Source organism: Macrotis lagotis, chromosome 8, assembly GCF_037893015.1.
Source record: "Macrotis lagotis isolate mMagLag1 chromosome 8, bilby.v1.9.chrom.fasta, whole genome shotgun sequence".
Taxonomy (NCBI): Eukaryota; Metazoa; Chordata; class Mammalia; order Peramelemorphia; family Peramelidae; genus Macrotis; species Macrotis lagotis.
This window is the reverse complement of record NC_133665.1, coordinates 15,305,219-15,327,260: the sequence shown is the minus strand read 5'-3', so window position 1 is coordinate 15,327,260 and position 22,042 is coordinate 15,305,219. Positions and strand designations below refer to the sequence as shown.

Here is a 22,042-nt window from a genome sequence, read left to right as displayed (position 1 = left end):
GTACTCTGGAATATTACTGTGCCAAAAATGATAACTATGAGCTGTTTAGTGACTTGTTAAGACTTGTATGAACTTTTGAATAAAATAATCAGTCAGAAGAACAATATTCATAAAGATCACAATAATATTAAGAAAAGCTAAAAGACTTCATAACTCAAATCAACCTGATGATCATTAAGCTGACTCATGAGTTAAGCATGCCTCCTTACCTCTGATTAGAAGAATGATGAACTAGAGATTTCTATTTATTGTCAGCCTCATCCAACTCTGTGACCCCATTTGGGTTTGTTTGGGGGTTTTTTTTGGTAAACTGAGACAACAGGATTAAGTGACATGCTCAGGGTCACACAACTAGTACAAATCCGAGGTCACATTTGAATATAAGAAAATTAATCTACCTGATGCCAGACAGAACTTAATTCACTAAGCAACCTAGCTGCCCCTAGAGGTCAGACTGAGAACACAGTTCCAGAATAATCCAATGTTGTTCAGTTTGTTCAGATTAATTATACTTGTTTTAAGGTTAGGTTTAGGGACAGGAGAAGGGGGGAGCTGAAGGGGAGGGGAAGAAAAGAAAGTATGAATAAAATAAAAGAACAAAGCAAAAGTTCCCAAGAAACAGAACAATTTTGTTCCCACCTTGTTAAATTTAATATTCACTTTTTTGTTAACAAACAGTTCACAATTTATATACAATCTTTTTCTTTGTTCTCTTTTGTTCTACACATTGAAATGTTTTGTGGATGGTTATTAATTTCATAATAAAAAAATTTGTTTAAATGTCCATAGATGAGAGTAGTGATGTAAGAGTACTGACTTGTTGAAAAGAAAAACAGTTCAAATCTATTGCTTACTTGCTGGATAAGTTTATCACTTAACCTTAGTAAACTGGGTTTTGTCTCCCCCAGAAATGAAGGTGATATAACATCTCACTAGTTTGTTGAGAGAATCAAATGAAATAATATAAAGCATTTTGAAAACTTATAGCTGCTATAAAAAAATTGTCATGATATTATTATATATCTGTGAGAAAATCTAAGCTCCATCACAGGATCAAATTTTAAGTTTGAAAGGGATCTCAGCTATCCCAAAATAATTCTTTCTATTCTTTTTGGGAAAAATTTTTGTTGCCCATAAATTTTTTTTCTGATTATCAAAAGTAAATATGCCTCTTTTTATCTATCACTTCTGGTTCTATTCTCTGGAGTCAAACAAAAAAAAAAAAAAAACCAAACACCTCATTCCTCTTCTTCAAGACAGCCCATTACATATTGAAACTATCAGTTGCCTGTCAGACAATTTCTCCTTTATATCCCACCAGCATAACAAATTCAACATGTCCAGAATAAATCTCATTTGCTTCATCCCTTAACCTATCCCTCATTCACACATCTTTGTTTCTCACCCTTCTGGTCATTCAGGTTTGCAAATTTGAAGAGATACTTAACCCTTTACTCTCCATTGCCATTTTCCAATTCTTGTAATTCTATCTCCATATGATATTTTGTATTTATTCCCTTCTCTCCACTTAGAATCACCTCACCATTTCAGGCGTCCATCAGTTCTCAGCTGGCTACCAAAATGATCTTTCTAAAGAATCAAGGTGGAGCAGCTAGGTAGGTAGGGGATAGTGGATAGGCCCTGGAGTCAAGAGAATCTGAGTTCAAATCCCACCTCAGACACTAAATTATTGCCTAGCTGTGTGACCTTGGGCAAGTCACTTAACCTCATTCCCATAAATAATTTTTTTAAAAGGAAAGTTAAAAAAAGAATTAAGGCATGTGGGAAAAATGGGGGTGCATCAATCTGTTGATTGAAGTGTGAATTGATCCAACAGTTCTGGAGAGCAATCTGGAATCACACCCAAAGAATATTGCCCCAACAATATCACCCTTGTTTCCAGAGGTGCTCAAGGAAAAAGGAAAATAACTTATTTTCCAAAATTTGTATGGCAGTTCATTTTGTGGTGGAAAAGAAACTGGAAATTGAGGAGATATCCATCAGTTGGGGAATGATTAAATAAACTGAAGCATCTATTGGTTGGTTTTAAAAAAACAGAGGAACACTTGCATGAAATAATGAAGAGCGAAATGCGCAGTCAAGAAAATGTCATATACAGTGAGCAATACTGTCCAAAGAACACAGTGAAAAAGTTAGAGTATTATAATACTTCAATCAACTACAAAGTATCTATGAAGGAATTTGTTATCTGCCTCCTTAGAGAAAGAACTGGGATGTATGTATAGTATGATTTTACATATATTTATTTGTGTGAAAAGAGAGAGATGATAGATTGTCCTCCTTTCTTGAAGAGGATCAAACAATATCACTATGTTAGAGTCAGGTTGTAATGTATCTGATCAAATTAATACAGGCTCAGAATGCTCACCACAGCTTGGGCACAAATAGTCCATGTGAAAGATAGATGGATAGATAAACAGATATGACACATATCAGATCTAATGGTAGCCTCTAATGAAGGGTGGGGAGGGTAGGAGAAAAAGTATAAAAAGTACACAATAGAGAACAAAAGAAAATTGAGGGAAAAAAACAAAAACAATTATTACATAGTTTTTTTTTTCAAATAAGTAAATAGTGTGAAGTGGAGAAGTTTTATATTGAATCCTCTTTCTGTATTGTGCTGAGTACATGTTTTTTTTTTATCAAAATGAACCAAAAATTAAAAAAAAATTATCTGACCCTGAAGCTTTAATGGTTCTTCTACCGCTTCTAGGATAAAATGCAAATTCCTTAGTCTGGCATTTAAAACCCTAAACAATCCAGTTATTTTTCTGGACTTTAATAACACTATTCTCTTTATGTTTTTTTATGTTCCAAAATGACCTACTCTTCTCCTGTCTCCATGGCTTGACACGGGTTAATGCATTACTTCCTCACCATTGCTTTTTTATTTTTTAGGCTTTTGCAAGGCAAAGGAGGTTAAGTGGCTTGCCCAAGGCCGCACAGCTAGGTAATTATTAAGTGTCTGAGATCGGATTTGAACCCAGCTACTCCTGACTCCAGGGCTGGTGCTTTATCCACTACACCACCCAGCCGCCCCTCACCATTGCTTCTTAACAATCCTTCAAGATCTAATTCAGATTTCACCTTTTAAGGTGATGCCTTCCTTTCCTAATATCCTTACTTTTATCCTTTTTCCCTCCTCAAATGATCTAATTATTTATTTGTGATATCCTCTAAATGTCATCCAGTCTTTAAAAATTTAAAAGATATGTTAAGTAGAATCAAGCTAAATAAATCAATACATAGGCCATGTCTGGAAATGTTCTCATTCTCTTCCTCTAGTTCATCATCTTTCTAATCAAAGGTGGGAGGCATGCTTAAACTCATTTTAAATTTTGTCTTTGTATCCTTAATATCTATTAAGTACTTCATAAATGCTTACTGAACTGAATTGACTTTAAGTGATTTTTTCTATCAAGAGTGTTTTTCCCCTTTATTTAATAACATCTTCTATAATATTGTGAACTACAAGCATACAAATGAGAAGTCAGTTTTAGTATAGTGAGTTAAACAAACTATCAATCAAGTAAGAGAGAAATTCCTCCTGAGTACCTGGGACACTTCCTGTCATGAGTCTCTTATATGTTATATTCTTTAGACTGTTCAAAGGATTATAAGGTTTAAGGCTGGTAGAGGTTATTTAATCCCCCCCCCCATGGAGGGGGAAACTGAGGTATACAAGAGTGTAATTACTTTCCCAAGATCACACAAATTTTAAGTGGCAGAGTGGGGATAATTCATTGCAGGTGTTTTCCCAGTATAAATGATCTACTTATAATTATAGGATCATGGATCTAGAGTTGGAAAGAGCCTTTAAGACCATTAAATAAACCCCTTCATTTTACAGGTGATGATCTCATTTCCCAACTCTTTAAAATTTTTATTTATTCTTGTGAAATAAAATAGGCATTTCTATTATGCAGTAGAAAAAAATGATGGTACATAAAACTGCTAATTCAGTGTATTCAACTTGCTGTTTCTTTTTGTATATAGTTACAATGTAAATTTTTTTCTTCCCTTCCCCTAGATAGCTATTAAACACAAATATGTGTATATATAATATAAATCATCCTATACATCTATTTTTCAGTTCTTCAACTCTTTTTGAAGGTACAAATTTCTCTGGAAACATTTCAACAAAGTCAGTCTTGATTGGCTAAACAGTTAAATGGAAGTATCTGTATAGTCTCTGTATCCCTTTTTGACTCTTCCTCTCATGATAGAAATACCTACTTATAGATGAATGCCTTCATAAAAAAGAGTACAGATGCTGTCTCAGTATTCTATAATATTTACAAACTTTATGAGAGTCAAGTGTAGGAACAGGAACCAACAAGAAGTGGGAGAGTCAAATTATAGAGGATGAATGGCATGGGTCCAAAGGAAAAGACAGTCTAATAAATAATCCTTCTAAATATATAAAAATGCTTCTGCCAAACTCCCTCAAAAAAGTTTTGACCTACAAATATGGAAATGATGCTACCTATGAAGTTTTGTAAAAAGTTGGTGAAAAGTTGGTGATTTGATTCTAACAAGTGCTCAATAAATGCTTTTTAAATTAAGTGATACGGTTAAGGTGAAAATTCTTTGATAAAGTTTTTAGATTTATCTCTAATGCAATGTTGTCTTATACAATCACCATTCTGTGAAATTTAAATTTGATGGCAAATTTGAATATATTCATGGCTTTGTCTCAATCTTTCCTTTTTCATAAATACTAGAGTGAACTCATATATTCACTGACAAACCAAAATAAAAAAGAAAACAAAGGATGGGCTTTGTGGGGAAGTATAGACAGTATTCAGAAGTGTGATATAAAAGGCAAAAATAAAAATAACATAAAATTTTCAAAAATAAGGTATTATAGTCCCAAATAATAGTTTCAATTGATTCCAGTACCAATATTAGATTATACACTCGGAGATTTTGTCTTTTATTTTCTTTGTAATTTCTTAGAGTAGTTGGCAAGAACATTTAACCAATTTTACTGAGGACACGCACCATTTCCATTGATGCATACAATCTCTTAAAATTAAATATGCTCAATTTTTTCAAGTTTGAAGTGTTTAGTATTTCCAAAGGTCTTTTTCAAGTTTAAATGCTATATAAGTTAAACTTTATGTCAAGCCTTATGTGACAAGAAGGCTTTACCCGACAAATTATCTTTGAAAGGATCTCCCATTGTCTTGTTGCAGTTGCAAACTGAGGTGTATATTTGATTTTACTTGCCCCAGTTTCCACAACGAATTACCTCATATCTCAGAGAAGACACACGAAAAAAAAATAATAATACTGTATTTCTAAAACTAGATTTACTTCCTCTTTGTCTAATGCAAAAACTGCTTTTGCTTGGCTAGTTTCCTTCCACGTTTTGAACACCACCCCGAAAGTACAAGAATGAAGTATTCTGATAATAGAAAGCAATGCGTGTCTTAAAGCATGGAGCGGCCTCCAACAAACTCCAATTCTGAAAAGTGCCATTTTAAAAAAGGAGAAACGTCCCTATGTTCATGCCCCAGACAAGCGCTGTGAAGCGCCGCCCTCATCCACGCTGGGCTTCTGATCTCCGAATCAAGGACGGGGTCTGCCTTTTCCCAATCGCCGGGCAAATTCAAGTTAAAATCTGGGGAAAAGCTCCCCGTTCCCCCTGCGCGGATGTGCCATTCCCTCGGGTTTTACTGTTCATCTGGGTCTCGATCACGTGTGTGGTCCCCGCGGGTGCCCGAGGGAGGGGGAGGGGCCGGGCGCCCTCGCCTTTGCGATGCCCTCCGGTGCGGAAGCCAAGGTGCCCAGGCGGGTCAAGGGTCACCGGGGGCTGGGGGAGCGGCCCGGACGTCGGGACCGCGCGGGCTGGGCCCTCGCAAAAGCCGCGTGGCGGGTCGGGGGCGCCGGAGAGGAGCCCGGGCCCCGGGCGCCCTCGGCTGGCGGCTGGCGGCCAAGGCCGGGCGTCGCGGGGCTCCCGCGGGCCCGAGCCGGCCGCACGCGCCTTAGCTCAGTCTCGCGACATTCCCGCGCCCCGGGTGGCCCCGCCCCCGGCAGCCTGGGCCCGCGCGGGCCACGCCCCTCCCGCGGAGCGACGGTGACGTAGAGAGAGGAGGGGCGGGAGCAGAGCGTGCGCGTGCCCGCGCCGGGAAGCCCTCGGGAGCGGCGCCAGGATAGAGGCTCGCCCGCCCGACACCCTAACGCAGGCGCGGTGGCCAAGTGGTAAGGCGTCGGTCTCGTAAACCGAAGATCACGGGTTCGAACCCCGTCCGTGCCTCGCGGCGAAGGCTTTCCTGAAAGCTGCAAATTTTTAGAATCGTTTCACGCGTCTCGGGCCCGGAGGGTGGGGGCCCCGCGGCCCCCCGGGGGCAGGCCGGCCCGGCTTGGGGCGCATGTCCCCCGGGCAGCCCCCCCTTCGCTCCTTTTGGCCCCAGATCTCGGGCCCGTGGCGCGGACGGAAGCCGGGCAGCCGCGGGCCGCGCCCCCCGCCGCCCCTCTGTCCCCCCAGACTCTTGTCCCCTGACCCCCAAGGCGCCGCGGGGAGGGATTGCAATGAGAAGGGCGCCGGTGGGCACGGGGGGCGGCCACAGAAAGCCTCGGACACCGCCGTGCCGACCGCCAGCCTTTCGGAGCGCAGGGCGGGGTGCCGTTCCCCGCGCGGCGGGGTGCCCGTTCCCTGCGCACCCGGGTGCCCGTTCCCCGCGCGGCGGGGTGCCCGTTCCCCGCGCGGCGGGGTGCCGTTCCCCGCGCGGCGGGGTGCCCGTTCCCCGCGCGGCGGGGTGCCCGTTCCCCGCGCGGCGGGGTGCCCTTCCCTGCGCACCCGGGGGGGGGCGGCCGCGACAGCCCGCGCCCCGCTTCCTAGCTCTTCTGCAGGCGTGCCCACTCCGCCAGCGTCAACACAAGGCTTCACCTCCGCGGTTCCTCAGCACCCCAAGCCTAACACAGTGCCCGGAATTGCCTGGATTTGAGGGGAATTGTGTTTCAGTTTCCAAAAATCCATTCTTATTTACGTAGAGTCTTGAGAGACTCGATTACTGGAGAAGAGCGGCATAAACTGCCCAGAACCCGAAGGTCCCCCCTCCCGGACTGACTCTCACTTAGGCCATCTTTTCCTCAGTTCTTACCTACTCTTTTTTTTTTTTTTTTTTTTGGCAAAGCAATGGGGTTCTTTTTTTTAACCTTGCTTTTAAAAAAAAAACATTTTTATTGAAGGCAACGGCCACACAGATAAGCAATTATTAAGCGTTTGAACTCAGCACCTGCTGACTCCAGGGCCGGCGCTCTGCCCACCACACCACCCAGCTGCCCGGCTCTCACCTACTCTTAACTATTGGATGGGTGGTGCCAGTCAGGCCGATGGACCAGGAAGACATCAGCTTAAAATAATCAAGATCTCCCACTGCTTCCAGGGCCGTTGCCGGTCCTTCTGAGCTTTGTCTTGTCACTGAATTCTGATGCCTCTGGAGGAGTATGTTTTGGCTGATCCGCTCTGCCTCACTTCAATCTGATTCACTTGCAAGTCAAGACATCACCCTCCTGATTGTCACTGGTCCTCTTCCAGAAGGAAACAAGCATGAAAGCATCTCTTGCTAACCCCTATGACTTGCAAGGACAATGAGGGGTACCATGGGAGTTGAACAGATTTTCTCCTTCTAAGCCAAATCAGCCAATGCTTCATTGTGTTGTGGTGCTGACTTCACAATTCTGGAAAGATTTTATTTATTTTGAGTTTTACAAATTTTCTCCCATTCTTGCTTCCCATCCCCCATAGAAGGCATTCTGTTCGTCTTTACATTGGTTCCACGTTACACATGGATCTCAGTTGAATGTGTGACTTCACAATTCTGAAGGCTAAGAAAAAGATTTGATATGTTTGACCAAGTTGAAAAGTTTTCAGATAAGGTCAAAGAAGCAATCTCTGCTTCTAGAAAAAGTATCAGCGGAGCAGTGGATGGAGTCACAAACCACTTATAATTACTTAGCTGTGTGGCCTTGGGCAAGCCACTTAACCCCGTTGCCTTGCAAACCAAAAAAACAAAGAAAAAGTCTCATTATAAAGGTTCATAATCATTTCAATACCCACTTGTTGCTTAATTAAAGCACTAATTACAGTTGGTTTATTTTTCTGTGTTTTATGAAATAAAATAGCTAAATAAGTTTACAAAACAATTTACTTCAGTTGAAACTCCTAAGAAACCCTATGAGATAGGGGTGACTACCTTTCTCATATTACCAGATGAGTATAACTGAGGAAGAGATTAAAGGATTTAACTAGGGCCACACAATTACTAGGTGTTTGGGTCAGTATTTGAACTTGAATCTTGCTAACACAAAGTCTAAAATCTATTAACTATACCACCTAGCAACAATGCAAAATAGCCCTCAGCCCTAACTAGGCATAATTTTGCTTCTTCTATGATGGTGGTAGAATGACGAAAAGAAGGCAGAAGGTACTAAGATAATTTATAGATCAACTCTATATATTTAAGTGAGTTTAAGTGAGATAGAATAACTGTCTGCCCATTGACAAGATGAATCATCTAAATCTTAATCTTTCTGTTTCCCTTTCTGAAGGGGAAAAAAAAGTTACTCATAAAGGGAAGGATACCTCCTTTTGGAGAGGCACATAAAAAAATTGATAACATTGGTTTTATTTTATATCCAAAAAAACAATATCACTTCCAGCCACTCTTGATCACCGCATAAAAAATTTACAGAAAGACCATGATGAAAATAACACAACTTATGCACATCTTCTAAAAGAAAATGAAAAAATTGAGATGTTCTTTTTTTTTTGAAGTGGAAATGTTTAATGATTCTCCCAAGGTTATACAATTGCCCAGCTACAGATCTGACATCTTTATTTTTTTAATTTATTTATTTATTTTCACCCAATTGTACACACATATTTCCAAGTTACAAAATTTCCCTCCACCCTCCCTTCCTAACCCCCTTCCCTTAGCAGGGAACAGTCAAGTTAGCATTTTATATACATATTTTGTTCAACATATTTACAAATTAGTAATTTTTGGCATAAGGAATTAGGATTAAGGGAAAGAGTTACATAAGAGATAATTTTTATAAAGTGTTCATCAGATTTGAAAAGGTTGGCTTTTTTCCTGTGTTTTGTTTTGTTTTTCTTCCTCTGGTTGGGAATAATGTAGTCCATAACCAGTTAAATCCTAGCTCTCTGAACTGTCATGAGGGGTTGCTTCCATCAAGGTTGTACATCTCATAGTTATTGTTGATGTGTACATTTGTTCTCTTGGCTCTATTCCCTTTGATCATCATCAAATCCCGTAAGTCATTTCATGCTCCTCTAGAGTCCGATCATTTATGGTTTCTTATAGAATAATTATATTCCATAGGATTCATGTATCATAACTTGTTTAGCCATTCCCCAGTTGATGGGCGTCTCCTCAATTTCCAATTCTTTGCCACTACAAAAAGAGCTGCTATGAATATTTTGGAACATGTAGGAATTTTCCCATTTTTTGCAATTTCTTCTGGACATAGTCCTAGAATTGGAATTGCTGGGTCAAAGGGTATGATCAGTTTTGGGCATAGTTCCATATTGCTCTCCAGAAAGGTTGGATCTGTTCACAACTCCATCAGCAATGCATCAATGTTCCAATCCTACAACCTCTCCAATATTGATCATCTTCCCTTTTTCTCATCTGGGCTAATCTTTTTTTTTTTAAGTTTTTTTGCAAGGTAATGGGGTTAAGTGGCTTGCCCAAGGCCACAAAACTAGGTAATTATTAAGTTTCCTAGGTCAAATTTGAACTCAGGTACTCCTGACTCCAGGGCTGGTACTAGACACCCCCTCATCTGGGTTAATCTAATAGGTGCAAGATGATACCTCATTGTTGTTTTAATTTGCATTTCTCTAATCAATAGTGATTTGGAGCATTTTTTGTATGATTTTATATATATAGCTTAATTTCTTCATTTGAAAACTAACTGTTCATATCGTTTGACCATTTATCAATTGGGGAATGACTTGTGATCTTATAAATTTGATACAATTCTCTATATAATTTTACAAATGAGACCTTTATCAGAAATCCTAGTTGTGAAGATTGTTTCCCAGATTTCTGCTTTTCTTCTAATTTTGGCAGCATTGATTTTATTAGTGCAAAAACTTTTAAATTTAATATAGTCAAAATAATTCATTTTGCAGTTTATAATGGCTCTAATTCTTGTTTGGTCCTAAATTTATCCCTTTTCCATAGATCAGATAAGAGTATTTTTTTAGTCTATTAATTTATTTATGGTATAGCTCTTTATGTCCAAATCCTGTACCCATTTTTGACCTTATTTTGGTATAGGATTTGAGATGTGGATCTAAGCCTAGTTTTTGCAATACTATTTTCCAGTTTTCCCAACAATTTTTGTCAGATAGTTAGCTCTTATTCCAGAGACTGTCTTCTTTAGGTTTGTCAAATAGTAGATTGCTGTAGTCATTTACTGCAGTTTCTTTTGAACCTTTCCTAATCCACTGATCCATTACTCTATTTCTTTTTTTTTTTTTAGGCTTTTGCAAGGCAAACAGGGTTAAGTGGCTTGCCCAAGGCCACACAGCTAGGTAATTATTAAGTGTCTGAGATCGGATTTGAACCCAGGTACTCCTGACTCCAAGGCCAGTGCTTTATCCACTATGCCACCTAGCCGCCCCATTACTCTGTTTCTTAACCAGTACCAAGCAGTTTTGATGACTACTGCTTTATAGTATAGTTTTAGATCTGGTAGAACTAGGCCACCTTCCTTTACATTTTTTTTTCATCAATTCCCTTACTATTGCCCTTTTGTTGCTCCAGATGAATTTTGTTAGTATTTATTTCTAGCTGAGTAAAGTAGTTATTTGGTAGTTTGATTGGTATGGCACTGAACAAGTAATTTAATTTGGGTAGAATTGTCATTTTTATTATATTAACTCGACTTAACCATGAGTAATTGACATTTTTCCAGTTAATTTAGATCTGACTTTATTTGGGTGAGGAGAACTTTATAATTGTGTTCATACAGTTTCTTAGTTTGTCTTGTAGATTCTCAATGTTGTCTACAATTATTTTCAATGGAATTTCTCTTTCTATCTCTTGTTCTTGGGCATTGTTGATCATAAAATAGAGGCATTCTATGAAGTACTTAAACTAAGTCAAAATATACTTTGATACTTTGATTTCAAAGGTAAACATAGTCAAGGAGGGTGGAAAATATGGTTCAGGAAAGACTTGTAGATTTGCACAAGAAGCTGTGGCAGAATATGTCAGACATCATTAGCATCACCCCACAAAATGAAATTGATGATATTTTATTTTAATAAATAGGAATTGGTGGAACTGATGTGGAACTCATTCCTGAATTAGTTGTCTATATACAGTAAGAGTGCCAATTTCTTAGGACAAAAATTAAAATCAATACAAAATTACAGGTTTAAAGGTATAAAAATGATAAAAAGATAGGATGAACAGCTAAAGTAACTCCAATCTTACCTATTTTTTAAAAAAGTAATGATGCCAAAAATGGGAAATGGATGGAGGGAAGGGCTCCTTTAAGTATAACAATTCAATCAGAAGTTTGACAAAAAAATTTTTATAGGGTGGCTAGGTGGCGTAGTGGATAAAGCACTGGACTTGGAGTCAGGAGTACCTGGGTTCAAATCCGATCTCAGACACTTAATAATTACCTAGCTGTGTGGCCTTGGGGAAGCCACTTTAACCCCATTTGCCTTGCAAAAACCTAAAAAAAAAATTCGTTTATAAATTTATTTATTTTTCCAACTAAATACAAAGATAGTTTTCAACATTCATTTTTTTTGGTAAGAATTTTAGTTCCACATTTTTCTCCTTTCCTCACTTCCCTCTCTCCTCCCCATTGATTGTTATCATGAAGAGATTAAAAAGGTCTAGAATCTTCATTGGTTGAATCTGCTTGTCATGTGAAGAAATATAGCAGCCAGGGGTAATAAAGTTTTAGAATATAAATTTTTTTAAATTTATTTATTTAGAATTTTACAATTTTTCCCCTAATCTCAATTCCCTCCCCCCACCCCCACAAAAGGCAGTCTGTTAGTCTTTACATTGTTTCCATGATATACATTGATCTAAGTTGAATGTGATGAGAGAGAAATCATATCCTTAAGGGAAAAAAAAGTATGAGATAGCAAAATTACATAATAAGATAACAGGTTTTTTTTTTTAAATTAAAGATAATAGTCTTTGATCTTTGTTTAAACTCCACAATTCTTTCTCTGGATACAGATGGTATTCTCCATCACAGATACCTCAAAATTGTGCTTGATTGTTGCACTGATGGAATGAGCAAGTCCATTAAGGTCGACCATCACCCCCATGTTGCTGTTGGAGTGTACAATGTTCTTCTGATTCTGTTCATCTCACTCAGCATCAATTCATGCAAATCCTTCCAGGCTTCCCTGAATTCCCATCCCTCCTAGTTTCTAATAGAACAATCATGTTCCATAACATATATATATATATATATATATCACAATTTGTCCAACCGTTTCCCAATTGATGGACATTCATGTAATTTCCAATTCTTTACCACCACAAACAAGGCTGCTATGAATATTTTTATACAAGTGATGTTTTTACCCTTTTTTATCATCTCTTCAGAGTATAGATCCAGTAGTGGTATTGCTGGATTGGAACAAAGGGTATGCCCATTTTTGTTGCCCTTTGGGTGTAGTTCCAAATTGCTCTCCATAAAGGTTAGATGAGTTCACAGCTCCACCAACAATGTATTAGTATCCCAGATTTCCCACATCCCTTTCAACATTGATCATTGTCCTTTCTGGTCATATTGGCCAGTCTGAGAGATATGAAGTGGTACCTCAAAGATACTTTAATTTGCATAGACTATAAATTTCTTTGAATAGGATCAATAACCATTCAAAAGAGTTTGACCTTATCATCCAAACAGGAAAAGCCAAGTTGGTGAAAAATGCTCATTGTCCAGGTTGAAATACTCAAATAAAAGGATAATCTCTTCCATCCATATGAATATATATATATTTTTATATATATACACATACATATATAGCATATGTATGTGTCTAGTGTCAAAATGTACTGTGTACAATTGTATATTGGTTATATATGTTATGTATGATATATTTATGCTCTACTAGTTTAAACCACTAAGGATAACAAATAAATATATGTATATAGGTACACATAAGTATGTATATATTTGTATGTATATTTATATATATGTTAAACACTGCAGATGATCAAGGACATGAGCCGAGATTGAAGAGAGCAAATTATATTACTTTTGGGAAATTACAAAAGTTTTTTTTTTTTTGCAAGGCAAATGGGATTAAGTGGCTTGCCCAAGGCCACACAGCTAGGTAATTATTAAGTGTCTGAGGCCGGATTTGAACTCAGGTACACCTGACTCCAGGGCCAGTGCTCTATCCACTGTACCACCTAGCCACCCCTAAAAGTTTTTCAATGACCTCAAACTTTTCAATGAAACAAAGGATCATCTTTTAAATACAGTATTATTCTCATGATGTGGCATGAAACGTTATGGTCCTCAGACAACTGTAGTTGAGGATCACCCCTCCCCCCCGCAAAAGGCAAGTAGAGGTATATAATGGGAATGAATAGGCTGCGACATGTTCAACCAAGGAGTTGTACAGAAGTGGTATGAAGAATGCTATTAGAGAAATGTATGAAGAAAAATGGAGCAGACTGGTCTTGTGGAGAAGTGCAAGGCAGCCCACATGCTCCACTGGTATCCTTGAAGGTCTGCCAGGTGAATCCCCTCTAGTGAACCAATGATAAGACACGGACAAGATGAGGTTATATATAATAAGCAGGTTCTATCCATCCTTGGATGGGCTGCAATCTGTACTGTGGGAATGAATATTCAGGTCCGTGAGATTATAGATTAATTGCAATATTAGAATAAATCCATAATTTCGACTGAAAGAACCCTTAGCAACAGCAGCCATCAATAAATAAGTGATTAAGAGTGTGTCTGGTATTGTTAAATACTGAAGATATAAAAACTTTATCTTGGTCCTCAAGGATCTGACATTCTAATGGAGGAGACAATATGCACCCAACTATGTAAAGATAACATACATACTGAAGAAATGGGAGATAAAAATCAGATAAAGAGGAGTTCAAAAGACAAACCTCAAGGGCATGAAGGTAGCTCACAAAGAACCAATTCCTGTGACTGCAGAAGCCACATTGTAGCTAATGTCCAACAAGATGGGAGCAGAGTAACAACTGAAGACATTTAGAAGGGAGCAATGAATGGAAAGCTCTATTGGAGGCTGGAGCAAGGCTAGAGTCACTTTTGTCCTTTCTCATAGGTCTCTCTTTATTTCCTAGTCAATTTATTCTCTTCATGCATCTCCCCCCTCCAATGGTGGGACCTGTGGGAAAGCATAAATTTATGTATATGATACCTTTAATCTGCCGTGATTTTCTAGGAGCCCATGTGTGAGGTAGGACCCAAGAGACAATACCTATGAGCATCTACACCTGTGATGCACCTTCGTATCATGGGACCAGTCAGAACTGAAAACTGTGCTCAAGATTTACACTGAAATAAAGCTGAACCACTTACACACAATTCTCCAAACTTCTGGAGCTTCTGTTCTGTAGTCCTTCATTCTAAGGTTCACCCACCAGTATAAGAAAGTCGTGAGAGTCAAGGGTAGTGTTTTGCAGGAGAGCAGAGAAGAATAGTAGGGAAAGGGAAAGTTACTGCTATCATAAGAGCCTTTGGGAAAGGCAGATTTTGGAAAGTATTTTAATTTTTAAAGATGCTTCTTTTTAAAAAAAAACTTTTTTAAATTTTTAAAAAGATGTTTCTTTTTAAAATTGCTATCTTAATCATCACTGAGAAACGTATCTTAATGTTTTATGTAAAGTTTTGAAGTGTATATTAAATTTAACATTGTGATAACAAAATTTCCCAGTTTGTTAATGTCCCTTTTCTGAACATTTCTCTTCTGTATGTATTTAATATTGCTTTTCTTTTTTTTTTGCATCTCATCATTACCTAATAACTCAGCCTCTCCTCAGCCAAATAGAAGTACTTGCTTGGCTATCTTTTACAGGATCATAGATTTAGAACTGAATGGAACCACAGAGGTAATTTTGTCCAAATCTTTAATTTTACAGATGAAGAAACTAAGGCCCAAAGAGATTAAGCAACTTGTCAAGTAATACATATAAGTGAAAGTGATAGGATTCAAACCCCAAATCTTCTGTCTCTTGTGACAGAGATGACAAATTTTAAATGTCTTCCACAATGCCTGATAGCTATAGTTCTATACATTTAAAAAAAATGACATGTATAAGAATGTCTTTATTAAATCTTGTAACTTCACTGTTATCTTTCCTCATTCTAAGAACATAAATGAATTAATATTAAATGCATATACACATTTATCCAGAGATGTATTTTTTTTAGGTTTTTGCAAGGCAAATGGGGTTAAATGGCTTGCCCAAGGCCACACAGCTAGGCAATTATTAAGTGTCTGAGACCGGATTTGAACCCAGGTACTCCTGACTCCAAGGCCGGTGCTTTATCCACTACGCCACCTAGCCAGCCCCAGAGATGTATTTTTTAAGTGAAAACATCCCCTTTGTTAGGTTCTTTTTTATATATATAGGAAATTTATTCCCTTTACCCTGTGGAATTGAGTTAGCATTTCACAAGTTAAATCCTGGGCGGGGGGGGGGGGAACAGCCAAAATCACCTCTTGAGATCTTTAGTTCTTAACTTAAAAAAAAACCCAAGATTATTTTAGCATTTATAAGATAGTTGGTGTGTATTCTATAAGTGTTAATTGCCCCTAGATTTATGCTTTCACCTTTAAAGCCAAATAAGTTCTTCCCTCTTTACAACAATAATAAACTCTTGGATAGAGACTATCTGGATCTATCTGTTGCCCCCCATGATAAAATTTTCCAAGTTCTCTCTTGTTACCTAATCTTAGATATATCAAGAAACATATTCTTCCTTCATCTTCCCTTCAACTGATTCCTCACCAATTACTTCCCTCAAACCCCCTAAAGAAAGGAAGAATCTCTAAAACAGGCCAGGGATGGAACTTTTCTCGGATCATTCCCAGGCCACCATCTGGTGAACTGCTATACTACCTCCTCTACCTGTATTCAGTCTTGTGAGGACCACATTACCCTGCTTTTGTCTCCACCTTCATGTACAGAGTATCATTATTAAATAAGTTTGTGCAGGGGCTTCCTTTCTTTCTTTTGTGTAAGGAGGCAGAGTAACCATGTAATGATTTACTCAGGTGTTTGAAATTAATTGAAATGGATATGAGAGACAACTCCAGGCTCCCTAATTTTTAAATTCCTTAAGCCCCAGGATATCGCATTCCAAATGCTACAGTGAGTATCCCCAATTTAGAATATGAATTCAACCCTTAACATAGTATACAGAATAGTGTAAATAGGGTAGTGATTCAGGAAATGTGTTCTGCACATTGGTTCCACAGGACCAATAGGCACTTTGGGACCTATTTCTGGCTGAAATAACTTTACATTTTAGTAAGGCTCTTAAGTAGTTTCTTTGGTTGTTCCAATTTTAAGCTGAATATTCTTAATTCCTCCACCAATCAGCAAGTTTAATTAAATTTGTTCATAATTACTAAGAATTTCTCCATCACTTTCTTAAGTCTAGACTATCAACAAAACAAATGAAGCCTTGTATTTGGTAGTATTTGCCAATTTCCTAGGTATATACACTCATATTGAAAATTTAATAGTCACTCTCACTAGTTTGAGCTGGCTATAATGGAAAATAAAGACTAGGAGTTACAATATTTGAACTCAATCTGATGCTTATTCTGCCCAGTCTGACAATTTTCCTTGACATGTTTTCTCCTCTGAAAATAAAGGAATTCAACCTCTTAGGTCCCTTTCAGTTCTAGGGCTATGGTCAGAAATAACTGTTGGTTTTACACACTAATAACAGATCTTTATTTTAAAACAGGCATCATTTTCACATGTACTTTTTTTCCTGTGGCTAAAGCAGGGATTCTTTTTCTTTAATATTTTTTTATTAAAGATACTATATAAGTTTTACAATTTTTCCCCCAATCTTACTTCCCTCCCCTCACCCCCACCCCACAGAAAGCAATCTTTCAGTCTTTACTTTGTTTCCATGTTGTACATTGATCCAAATTGAGTGTGATGAGAGAGAAATCATATCCTTAAAGAAGAGACAAAAAGTCTAAGAGACAACAAGATCAGACAATAAGATATCTGGCTCTTTCCCCTAAATTAAAGGGAATAGTCCTTGAACTTTGTTCAAACTCCACAGCTCTTTATCTGGATACAGATGGTATTCTCCATTGCAGACAGCCCTAAATTGTCCTAGATTGTTGCACTGATGGAATGAGCCAGTCCTTCAAGGTTGATCATCACCTCCATGTTGCTGTTAGGGTATACAGTGTTTTTCTGGTTCTGCTCATCTCACTCAGCATCAGTTCATGCAAATCCCTCCAGGCTTCCCTGAATTCCCATCCCTCCTGGTTTCTAACAGAACAATAGTGTTCCATGACATACATATACCACAGTTTGCTAAGCCATTCCCCAATTGAAGGACATTTACTTGATTTCCAATTCTTTGCCACCACAAACAGGGCTGCTATGAATATTTTTGTAAAAGTGATGTTTTTAACCTTTTTCATCATCTTTTCAGGGTATAGACCCAGTAGTGGTATTGCTGAGTCAAAGGGTATGCTCATTTTTGTTGCCCTTTGGGCGTAGTTCCAAATTTCTCTCCAGAAAGGCTGGATGAGTTCACAGTTCCACCAACAATGTAATAGTGTCTCAGATTTCCCACAACCCTTCCAACAATGATCATTATCCTTTCTGGTCATATTGGCCAGTCTGAGAGGTGTGAGGTGGTACCTCAGAGAAGCTTTAATTTGCATTTCTCTAATAAGTAATGATTTAGAACAATTTTTCATATGGCTATGGATTTCTTTAATCTCCTCATCTGTAAATTGCCTTTGCATATCCTTTGACCATTTGTCAATTGGGAAATGGCTTTTTGTTTTAAAAATATGACTCAGTTCTCTGTATATTTTAGAAATGAGTCCTTTGTCAGAATCATTAGTTGTAAAGATGGTTTCCCAATTTACTACATTTCTTTTGATCTTGGTTACAGTGGTTTTATCTGTGCCAAAGCTTTTTAATTTAATGTAATCAAAATCATCTAGTTGGTTTTTGGTGATGTTCTCCATCTCTTCCTTAGTCGTAAACTGTGAAGCAGGGATTCTTAACCCTGTTTGTATCATGGTTGCTTTTGGCAAGCTGGTGAAGCCTATTGATCCCTTCTCAGAATAATGTTTTTAAATAAAATTTTAAAATGTGATGTATTTACAAAGGGAAAAACCAATTATGTAGAAATCTAGCTATCAAAATATTTTTAAAAACAAGTTCACAGATGCCAGGCTAAGAACCCTTGAACTAGTGGGAGAGGGACTAACTTATTGGTAAAAGGGATAAAAGAGCTGGACTCAAAAAATGGGGAAGGCAAAACCACTCCAGTATCTTTGAATCATTTTCCATCTTATCTCATGTCCATGTTCTTCCATAGTTCACTGGAGGGGATTGATTCAACATGCCTTCCAGGATACCAGTGGAGCATATGGGCTATCCTGAAGTTCTCCACATGATTTGTCTGTTTCCCTTTATCTTTATACATTTCTTTAATAGCATTCTTCACATCACAGCTGTAGAATTCCTTGCTTGTGATGTGTTGCAGTCTGTACATTCCCACTATATAACTCTACTTTGCCTTTTGGGTAATCCTTAATTATAGTTCTCTGAGGACCATAATGTTCTATGGCCATACTGTTATTTAAAAGATGAGTAGCTTATGAGGAAAAGAGATAGAATTGGACCCAAAAAAAGTATTTAACCATTCAATTGCATGATTTTTTTTTTCATTCAGAGATATTCCCTTCTTTGGAGTTCTACTGAATATAATCAATTAATGAATCTTCCTAATGAATATTATCATCAAAGTCAAATTCCATAGACAAATGATATTAAGGATTTCCTATTTATTTATTGATTGGATTGAGGTTCCTTCCAGTGCTGAGATTGCTATTCTATGAATCTTTAGAATGAAAAATATTTGTGTAATGAAAGACTTCCAAGTCCAAGCTGATGGAATTCTTATTTCAAGAAATATTTGATATAACAGGATTCTGGTACAGCAAGAGAACTTGAATAACCCTTTAGATTTTCCTTCAGTTGTTTCAAGCCATGCACAACTCTTCCTGTCTCCTTTATGGGTTTTCCTGGCAAAGATACTATAATGGTTTACTAGCTCATTTTATAGATGAGGCAAATAGGGTTAAATGATTTGCCCAGGGTAATATAGCTAGTAAGTATCTGAAGGTCAGATGTGAACTCAGGAAGATGAGTCTTCCTGACTCCAGGCCCAGAACTCAATCCACTATGTTCCCTAGATGCTCTGTGTAGTTTATGATGATTTATTTTATCTCTATTATGAATATGACAGGAATTGACTTGACTCCATTCTATAAAGCATAATGGAAAGAGCATAAAACTCAGAAGTTTAGCCAACCAATTCTTGTTCCATCACCCTCTTCCTGAGGAGATTAATCCATTCTATTTTGGACTACTGCCCAGGATCTTAGAGGTCCTGATGCAAACTCACCTAACTCACTATATCTAGCTGACCTGAAACCATGTTTTACATTCCATCCAGTCATGCACCAATTAGGTAGGAAATTAGGGCCAAGCCATTTGCCCCCATCCCCCAAAATGAAAATTTTCCTCCTGCCCTGCCTCACTCCCATCTCTTGCTTTGAGTACAATAATCAAATCAATAATACCTTTTCAACTGAAAAGGGTGTAACATTTGAGTCCCTTCTAAGGCTCCTCAGACCAAAACTCCCTTTCCTGGCTAGGATTTATGTATGTTTTGTTTCTCTATTGTGATATAAACTTCTTTATATTTATAACCTGGTGCCCTAAGTCAGTATCTAATAAATGTTTTCTTCATTCCTTCATCCATTATTGTTATTAGATAATAAATGTGAATGTACTATGGAAATGTAGAAGCTGTATTAAAAAGGGTATATTATTATTAATATTATATCCTGCTCCAGAAATTAAGGAGCTTACTTCACACTGTCAGAGCAATCAAAAGTAAGACTTTCCGGGTGAGAAAGGTGGGGTAAAAGCTTGGCAATATTCAGTGACAGAAAGTTTATGGGTTCCTCTACCTTTGGAGGGTAGCCCACACTGGGGGAAGCATCCCCTCCCCACCCCATTACCTTCTTTACTACTTATCTCTTGCAGTTTGCCTTCCTTTGGGGGGGAGTCAGGTTTGGGGGAGCTTCATTCCCCAAATTCTCCTGCCCCAATGCCTTTCTCTTCTACTTATATTGTCTACTACTTACGCTGCTTGTCTTGATATAAAGCTAGCCTGCTCTGGGGAGGCATGATTCCCCAAATTCTCCCACCCTCTTCTTACTTCTATTGAACCTACTCTGTGAACTTTTTGTTGTAACTTGTAAACTGTTAGACCAACCTATGAATAAAAACATGAGCCTTTCTTACCCTGCTGAGTCAGAAAGTTGGTGAATTTCTCACTTAAATGAACCCAAATTTATCCTTGTCTCCCCCTCTCCCCTGGTCGATTTTCTCCTGTCTTTACATATTTCAGACTACATCTGTTAGGACATCAATGGTTATTCTAGGTCAAGATTCTGGACTGTGACTGTTCTTTGAGAGACAGCCATGTGACTTGGATATTCTTACCACAAAAATGCTCTGGATGCCCAAGCAATGTTATAAGTAATTATGCAATTTCATTAAATGCCTTTGCTTTGAAAAAAATTATTTTAAATAGTTAATTAATAAAGGAAATATTGCTAGTTCAGAATGGATGCAGACCCAAAGAGTACTTCATTCTGAAGTAACTTTTCTAGAAGCCTTCTGAATGAGACAGATGTATTTATATTTATTTGCCCTTGAATTCCTTTAAGGCAAGTATTTTTTTTTGTATCCCAGCACCTAAGCATGATTCCTTGTACATTATATTTAATAAATTTATATCTGTTCATTTAAAGTGAATATTTAGCATTCTCCTATTGATCAACTCTCTGTAAGCTATGATGTTTGGTTCCTTTGGAATTGTGATCATCAGCCATCAAGAGGCTATGATGGATTTCTTAAGAATGCCCAGGTGGTGAGTTTTGGAATATTTGAAGTCTAATTATTGTGATTTGTAATAAAGAGTCGGGGGGGGGGGGTTAAAGATGTTGGAAATGTTGTTGAATAAATGATTGTGGAGGTATTAGAGGCTGAGGGCTTGGGAAATAGGGTTATTGAAGGAATGAAGTATGAGGGTTACCCCAGAAATAATAAATTTCCCTAAGATGTCTCTGTGAGAAGATGGAAGAGTGAAGGCAGAAAATCCTGGCAGCACCTTCCCACCCCAGACTATTTCAAATACCTCTAAATAATGACTAACCAAATTCTAGAGTGCCAGAACCCACAGAAAGACTGGGCGAAACAATTTTCCAGCCCAAGACAACTTGGAAGATCTGTGGGAAAGGTCTGTTACACCAGGGTTAGAAAGAGCCACAGTGCAGCCCAGGCCTTGCAAGCCACCAAAGCAAACTGACTCTAGCCATCCAGGAACAGCAGTATCTGAGTCTGTGGCAGTGGCATCAGGGTAGTTTCCAGACCTCTGAGCCCAGGGATTGCCAAGGACAACTTGGAAGGTCAGCAGGAAAACTCTGCCATACTAGAGTAAGGATGGTAAGGTGGTTGGGGGAGATAGCAGAGGCTTCTGTACTATCTCTGAAGCAGGACTCTATTGCTTTGCCCATACTCAGATCTAGTTTAGAGTCTGGGCCCTAGTCTCAGGAAAATTAGCTTTACTGCCATAACAGAGCAGACACTGGACCCTCCTCACAGTTCCAGGGCTTGTGGTCATCCACAGACTAGAGCACAGGCCAGCAGAA

General features: G+C 38.3%; 1 non-coding gene across 1 annotated transcript; it reads left to right on the top strand.

The window, feature by feature from the left end:
- Positions 1–6,211: 6,211 nt before the first annotated feature.
- TRNAT-CGU (transfer RNA threonine (anticodon CGU)) lies at positions 6,212–6,283 on the top strand. Its single transcript has one exon. It is a non-coding gene; the product is annotated as a tRNA-Thr (tRNA).
- The last annotated feature ends 15,759 nt before the right edge of the window (positions 6,284–22,042 follow it).